This window comes from Mastomys coucha, unplaced genomic scaffold (genome assembly GCF_008632895.1).
Source record: "Mastomys coucha isolate ucsf_1 unplaced genomic scaffold, UCSF_Mcou_1 pScaffold22, whole genome shotgun sequence".
In the NCBI taxonomy this organism is placed as follows: domain Eukaryota; kingdom Metazoa; phylum Chordata; class Mammalia; order Rodentia; family Muridae; genus Mastomys; species Mastomys coucha.
In genome coordinates, this window is record NW_022196905.1 from 106,824,509 (window position 1) to 106,832,913 (window position 8,405).

The following is an 8,405-nucleotide window of genomic DNA, read 5'->3' on the forward strand; positions in this document are numbered from 1 at the left end:
GAGTTTGAAGGCATCCTGGAGAACATAGTGAATTCAAGACTAGCCTGGGCTACATGAGAGCCGGTCTCATAAACAAACAAACAAATAAATAAATACACACACACACAAACCAACAACAAAATGTTTACCTCTCATGCATATGGTAGCCCACAACTGGACAATGAGAAGAGAAGGACAGACTGAATTCCCCACGCACAGAGCAGGGGAACACAACCTGTGTGGTTCTAGGATAAAGGGCAGACTCAGCTGTGGGTTGGGACATGAGTAGAGTAACTCTTGTGGGGTTCTGGCTGGCAAGGGGCACAAGGAACAGGGCGGTTCTGATACTGTGTGGCCTTAGGCCTGGGTCTCACACAGCATGGAAAGGTACAGCTGGACACTAGAGATCTGCACGGCCTAGCCAGATGATGACTCAGTTCAAAGCTCTTCAGAACCCACATCCCTCCGCAGAGGGGTACACATACAGCCTGAGGACAGGGGTCCCAGAGCTTCCTGTGGCCGGGTGACCAGCCCAGCTGTAGCTGGCTTGTAAACATTTACATTCTTGCTGTGGAAAGAGCCACTTTATGAGACTTGCCTGGGGCCATGGGACCTCCATAGTACTGTGCAGCTGGTGGCTGCACTTCCCATTTGCCAGCTGCCTGCTGGGTCTTTCAGGCTAGTCACCAACCTCCCTGTTCCCCACACTCTCATATCCCAGGCAGTGCCAATGCAGACCCCGTAGGTCTAATTCAGGAGGGTCCTGAAGTTCCCAGTCACAGGATGTCTCTCTCCTCTATTTCTCCTCCATATACCCTTCTCATCTCTCCACATTACTTCTCCCTTCCCTCCCCTCCCCTCCCCTCCCCTCCCCTTCACTCCCCTTCTCTTCTCTTCCTTCCCTTCTCTTCCCTTCCCTTCCCTTCCCTCCCCTTTCCTGCCCACCTCAAGTATGTATTGGACATTTTCCAAGTGCCACACAGGTCTGTCCTTGTGGGACCTACATTCTGGTCAGAGGTTGTGGGCCATTTCAACAATGTCTAGGTGGTGCCTGTTAGCATCCAGAACCTATCTGCGACAGATATGTGGGCGGGTCCACAGACCTGTCACCAAGACAACGGCGACCATATTCCCAGAATCCATTGGGCTCAGCTCCCACCTTTACCTGGACTACTACGTCACGGCTTATATATAATTGGCAGTCTCTTCCAGCTCTCCCTCTCTCTCCCTCTCTCCTCTCCCTTCACGCGCCGAGGTCCTCACTCCCCCCTCCCCTCCTAATTAAACTTCCAAAACACAGAGCTGCTTGTATCTGTTGTCTGTGGACGCGCCGCTGCAGACCAAATCTATCAGTGCCAGGCTGGGTGCAGTGTAAGGAGAAAGCGGCATTCCAGCAAAGACAACCAGGAAGTGACTGAGGTCCAGGAGATGTTCTGAGAAGTGGTCCAGGCAAAGGGAAAGTGATGCAGAGATCCTGAGGTGTGGTCACCTGGTGTCATCCAGGAGTGGGAAGGAGGGGGACATGGCCAGAGCAGAGCCAGGGAAGTAGACATGGGAGGTCATGAAGTCAGAAGTCAGTGGGCCAGGCCTAGAGCTCTGGGGACATTTAAAGGGATTTGGTTGAACATGGGTGGTGACCATATATGTAAAATGTAGCCACATCTTTCTTCCATCGAACCTCTGCGTACCCACAATCTCTTTCTCTCAAGGACCCAGAGAAAGAGGTATTTAGAGTCCCGTCCCTAGGCAGAGCAATGGCTTTATACCAACCCCTGATGGCTGCAGAGACCTCTGGTCGTTTGCCTGGGCTCCCTTTCACCTGACCACATAGTTCTGACTCAGCTGGGTCTCCTGCCTCATCTTCTGGCTGGGCAGGCAGCGACTCCAGTCAGCCTTCTGCCTACGGGTCAAGGGTTATCCAGGGGCAGCTGCACAGGGACAGTCTTCCAGGACATCCAGACCACCTACCAAGTGGAACCAGGCTCTGAGGGTGGGATCAAGGAAGCAGCCGGTGTCACCAAGAGCACACTACCTGCCCTGAGGGTCTGTGGCTTGGTGGGGACACCTCACATTGAGTGGCCGACAAGCCAGGGCCTTCCCCTCTGCTGTGGGAAGGCTGTGGGCCCCTGCCACTCAAGGAACTGTCACAATGACAGAGGCTGCTCAGGGAACTAAGGTGATGGTTCCAGAAGCACCCAGCAGGGCCCCCACAAGGCAGAGGAAGCCTCAGCCCCCTCCTTAAATGCCCAGTGAGCCCCCTCCCCCGGTATCTTTAGAGAAATGCCCTAATCTTGGACAGCTGTGCACCCAGTCTCACACTGCACACCCAGGGCCCACGCAGGTGAAACTACAGACAGACCCTCAAACCTGGGTCTAACCTATTGAGCCAGAGCACAGGCTAGCAGTGTGGGTCAGCAGGGGTTGGGGGGATGGGGCAAGACAACTGCAAACATCTGGTTTGAATTGTCACTTAGAAGCTAAGGCCAGGCAGCCAAGGAATTTGTGAGCTAATTTTAGGCCAAAAGACAGAGCACTCAGCAGGGCGGGGTCTGGCTCCCTAAAACCACAGAGGCAGACAGGCTGAGAGGGGTGCCCCCTGCTTCGCAGCTGGGGGATGGGCACAGCAGATCAGTACCAAGGGCTCCCATCTCTACCTCAAGGAGAGGAAGTGAGACCCAGAGGTGGAGTTACCCTGTAGCACCCCCACCCAAGTAAGCATCAGAGCCAGGATTTGAACCTGTTACTCTGACTTGGAGAACTTTTGAGGCTTCCATTTCCCATCTTAGCCTTTTTCGAAGCTTCTCTTCCTATTGATCCATAGATGTGTTCTGGATCCCTACTGTGTGCTATATATAGCAATAAGGAGTATGAACTAAGCCATCACATAGCACAAATCCTAGGGTGAACTCTAATGGCTAGAATGGTCTTATCTGAGCAGGTGGAGTTCAGGGTGAGAATTAAAAAATTCAAAGACACCAGCCATGCAGAGGCCTACACAGGTATCAGAAGCAACGAATGCAAAGGTCCTGAGGCAGAAAACTATGCCCTGGGAAACAGAAGGCTTGAGGAATGGGGACTCAGGGAGGAGCACAGGCCCTCTCTGTTCGTTAGCCGCCTGGGCCAGATGTGTGTCTTAAAGTGAACAAGGGCAGAGCTGGGGCCCGGAAGCTTCCACTGGAAAGCTGAGTAGCTCCCTGCACATGGGTAGCAGATGAGCAGCTTCAGCTTCATGCAGGTCCCCCAACAACTGGAGCAAGGGCTGCTCCTGAGCTTGGGGCTTGCCTGCCTGTGGGTCCCATCCCCCTAAATGGATAGCCTTGTCTGGCCTCAGTGGGACAGGATGTGTCTAGTCCCACAGTGACTTGATATGAGGACATGGGTTGAGCAGATTGTGCGTGCGTGCGTGTGTGTGTGTGTGTGTGTGTGTGTGTGTGTGTGTGTGCATGTGTGTGTTAGTGGGGGTAACACCCAGAGGGGGGCTTCCCCTTCCAAGAGAGAAGTGGAAGGTAGAATAGGGGAGGACTTGTGTGAGGAGGTACTGGAAGAAGAGGGAGCACTGATATTGGGATAGAAAGTAAATAAATAATTTTAAAGTACATATAAAATAAAAATAAATTATTAAATTAAATTTAAAAAGAAAAGTTGAGTGGATTCCACTCATGAACCTCTGTATTCAGTGTCTCCATAGGGGCTGCTGTACTCTTAGGGAATATTACCTGCTGTTGTACCTCTATGGGACACGGTAACCAGAGCCAAGACCAGACAACCACATGCCCAGTATCAGCCACCTGAAGGGAATGAGAGGGCTCCTGTCAAGCCCCATGGTAGCTCTCACCTCCCAGCTCAGAGATACCAGCAGAGGCGGTACGTACAGATGCACACATGCTATGGCATACATGGGAAGTCCAGAAGACAACTTTGAGGAGTCAATTCTTGCTTTCCACTTTCCTGTGGGCTTTGAGGGGATCAAACTCACTTCTCAGGCTTGTGTGGTAAGATGACTTGTGGCCTTTATCCCAGGAATCCTCTCACAACCCCCTTAGTTTTTGTTGTATTGTTTTTTTGAGACCAGGTTTTACTCTGTAGCTCAGGCTGGCATAATGTTTGCTATACAGCCCAGGTTACCCTTGAACTTGAAGCAATCCTCCAGATTCAGCTTCTTGAATGCTGAAATGACACCATGACTGGGTTCCATATTATTTTCTTTAAAACATCAAATTCTATTGAGATAGGCTGGACCTGCCTCACTTAAATTTTCAACTGTTACAACATTCTCCAAATGTTCCCTAGTCACCTGCGGTCTGCTCCGTCACCAGAGGCTGCAACAGGAAAAAAAAAAAAAAAAAAGAGTCTCTCCTCCTGCTTACAGATATGCTCTATCTGTACCTGAGGACTGAATGAGATATGGCAAAATGGTGGCCTTAAAAGCTCAACAGGGCTGGGCATGGTGGCTCACATATTTAATCCCAGCACTCAGGAGGCAGAGGTAGGTGGATCTCTGTGAGTTTGAGGTTAGCCTGGTCTACAGAGTGAGTTCTAGAACAGCAAAGTCTCTTTTTGTTTGCTTGTTTGTTTGTTTTTGTTTTTTGAGACAGGGTTTCTCTGTACAGCCCTGGCTGTCCTAGAACTCACTCTGTAGACCAGGCTGGCCTCGAACTCAGAAATCTGCCTATATCAAGGAGCTCACAACTGCCTACTACTCCATTTCCAGAGGATCCGACATCCTCTGGCTTGTGGGACACATAAACTCACATTCACATGAAATAAGATTTAAGCCAGGTGGTGCTGGCATATGCCTTTAGGAAGTCCTCTGGAGGTAGAACAGATGAATCTCATTAGTTTGAGGCCAGCCTGAGCTACAGAGTGAGTTCCAGGACAGCCAGGGCTATGCAGAGGAACCCTGTCTTAAAAAAAAAATAAAGTTTTAAATTCTTTCAAAATTTAAAAAAGTGCTTAATCCTGAGCTAATTAAACACTGAAAGGGCTTTTAAACTTTATAAAATTTTATGCTTTTTACTTTTTAGATTTTTTTAAAATTGTATTTGTGTACTTGTTTTTTGAGACAAGATCTCTCTATTATGAAGCTCTTGTCTTGGAACTACTTGGAGTCTAGCTCCCTGTAGGCCAGGCTGGCCTTGAACTCACATGTCTCTGCCTCCTGATGTCAGGGACTAAAGTTGTGTACCACTGCACCTGCCTCCCCTCCTGGGGGGGGGGGGGAAACAGGCGCTGTTGGCTTTTGATTATCAGCCTGGGAAGAAGGAAGTAACTAGATTAGGTTGGTTGCCCTATGGGCAATGTCTACAGAAGATTTCCTCCAGTAAGGAGAAGTTTCCACTGTGGGTAGCACCATTCCTTAGGAAAGGATTTCAAACTGCACAAATCTGGAGAGAGGGAGCTGAGTGTGAGTTCATCTCCTCCCCCTGCTCTTGCCAGGATGTAACCTGACTGACATTACACGTCTGCCACTTGAGTTCCCCACAGTGATGGATGTGGGGGGACCCTCCTGGGTGAGGGGTCAGTGGGAGAGCATGACAAATGGCTTAGCTAGCAGCAAGGGATCCCTGTTGCTGGGCCTGTCTGCAGGAGGGCACAGGAGGGTGGGGGTGGCAGCATCCTCTGCCCTCTGCCCAGGGACCACCCAGGAGGCACAAAGAAGCCCTCAGAAATCAGCCAGCTGGGTCTCAAGCTGTCCGTATCCTTCCTAACCCAGGGGATGGAGAACTTGTGAACAGCTAAACAATGGCCTCTGGGTGACATGAACAGCCACAGGGGGCACCCATCCTGCAAGAAGAAGGACCAGGCTCAGCTCCACGTCCAGTACCAGGGCAAGGACGGAGTGAAATGTACTCCTCAGGAAGAAGCGTGGGGACGCACAGGAGGCCGGAGTGGTGGCTAGGTCCATCAAGAGCTGGGAAACAGCTCTGATAAGTGAGCTGAGCCCTTGAGTTTGGGAGATTCGTCCATCCTGCTTCCCGGTTCACCACAGAGCACTGGGATCCCAGGAACAATCATGTGGCTCTGAGGATTTAAGCTTGGATCCCCAGCTTGACAAACACTTTACTCACGGATCCCTCTCCCCAGCCCTTCTGAACTTGTATACATAGTTTTTAAATTCTTCAACTATACATGTGGATGGATGTGTTTCTATATGGACATATGTGGATGAGTGAAGTCCCCACAGAGGCCAGAAGAGGGCGCTGGATCCCCTGCAGCCTGAGTGACAGGTGATTGTGAGCCACCAGACCCAGACGATGGAAACTAAATTTATGTCCTCTCTAATAACAGCGAGTACTCTTAAGTGCAGATCCACCTCTCCAACCCCTTCCTGAATTTTTTTTTTTTTTTTAGATTTTTTTTGCACGTCTATGCCTGTTTTGCTTGCATGCGTGTATGTGCACCACATATAGCCTGGTGCCTGTGGGAGTGAGGAGAGGGTGCCCAATACCCTGGAGCTGAATTACAGATGGTTGTGAGCTCCCATGTGCTGGGAACTGAATTCAGGTCCTCTGCAAGAGCAGCCAATGCTCCCGGCCGCTGAGTCGTCTCTCCAACCCCTTCCTGGATAGTGTGTCATTGGGATCCACCTCTACATACAGCCTGGCTTCTGTACCTGAGCTCACCCGGTCCTCAGCTGTGCTGGCATCCGCTTTGTTTATTTTGAGTACTATCCTACTGTATGGACATACCACAACGTAGAGGATTGAGGCTGCTACCAGCCAATGGATCCGTTCAGATCAGCATTTGTTTGCATTCTCTTGGGGAAATGTCTGGAGTGGGATGCCCAAGCTGTACAGCGACTGGTGAGCTTTATGGGGACTTGCCCAACTGGTTTCCAAAGCAGACGCAACATTTGAGACCCCATCAACCATGCCTAGCACCCCAGGCCCTCCCCATCCTAATCAGCAGCTGGGTGCTGCCTTGACTAACTCCTCCAGCCTGGCGGAGCACCCCAGCCCCTTCCCCATTCAGCCAGTGCTGCTCTTTTTCAGTTTCAGTCACGGTGTGCCCTGACCCTCAGTGGGGTTTCCCCGTGCATTCCGCTGACAGGCTGATGGTGTCAAATTGCGTTTGCCTCAGGGAAGCACCAGGTAGGCCTTCATACTCCTCAAGACCGAAACCCATCTAGGGACCCCTCCCTTCCTCACCCCAGCCCTCTAAAGCCCTCTGCAGCCTTTCCCAAGGGCCCACGTCGGAGCCCTGAGGTCTTCCTCTCACCCTCTCTAACACCCTCCGTTCATCCATCTCATCCATCTCATCCATCGGGTTCAGCTGCCCGCATCCTCAGTCTCCTCCACCCCGCCCCCGCAGAACTAACTCTTCCTCTTTTGGATACCGCCCCCACCCCCACCTCGCCTTGCTCACTTCTCTCACTCGTACCACTGAGTCCAAACTAGTACACGCTCGCTCTAACACCCTGTGGCTTGTGTAAGTGACACACAAGAAGAAAACCTGAGCTCCTGCCAGGTGGGGGGGAGGAGGGGTGCGAGGGGGCTGCCCCTGACACGGTGGACTGAGTCACAGACTGAACGTAAATTTAGCCCCCCTCCTTCTGCCTGACCCTTTCCTTCTGCCTGACCCCCATCTCCTGCCCGAGCCCTCCCTGCTTCTTCTGCCTTTTTAAAAATGCAACCTGTGTGCTCCCGATTTTTGAGCTCCAGCCCCCATCCCCCCTGAATCAGCTCTGGGGATCTTCACACCCCTATTTGCAGTCTCCCCCTAAGACGTGAGTGCAACAATACAAGTGTCAGGTATGCAGCAAGTGCAGAATAAATGCCAGCTTTGTCCTGCTCTGTACAGAGAGGGGCTGGGTTCTACCCTTCCAAGTAACCTTGCCCTTTCTCTGTTTCAAGGAACAATTAAGGGACAATAAGAGAGACTTCTGGGTAACAGGGAAGGTCAACAGGGTGAGTCTTTGGGGCACAGAATTCCCCTAGAATCCCACTATGATCTGGAACAAGGGACTATGTCGCAGTAAGAACAGCAGGCCCTGGGCTCCCAGATTCTCTGCGTGATGGGGGTCGGGCTGGGCTTCACTTCTCTGTGCCACCGCTTCCTCCTTTGTGAAATGGAGAACATTAGAGGGTCTCTTTCGAAGGCCAGTTAAAGGCACTGCAGAGGTTTGGGTTTGCTGAGCGGGAGCCTTGGCCGACTCAGGCTCTGCACGGTCAGCGGTATACAGAGAGAGGGTGGGAGAGGGCAACTGTGAGCCAGAGACCCCTGGAATCTTCCCAAAGGCCAGGTGTCACGTTTTGAGAATCAGTTATTTAGCGAATATATTATATTGCCAGAAAAACCAAGAGCATCCACACTCAAACCCCCAAGCTGGCTCCTCCTAACACCTCCCTCCGGGAGCAGGTAGTTGGCGCCCCCTGGTGGCTATTCCCCTCACCCAGCGAGTGCCCCTTCCAAGGGGGGAAAAAAAA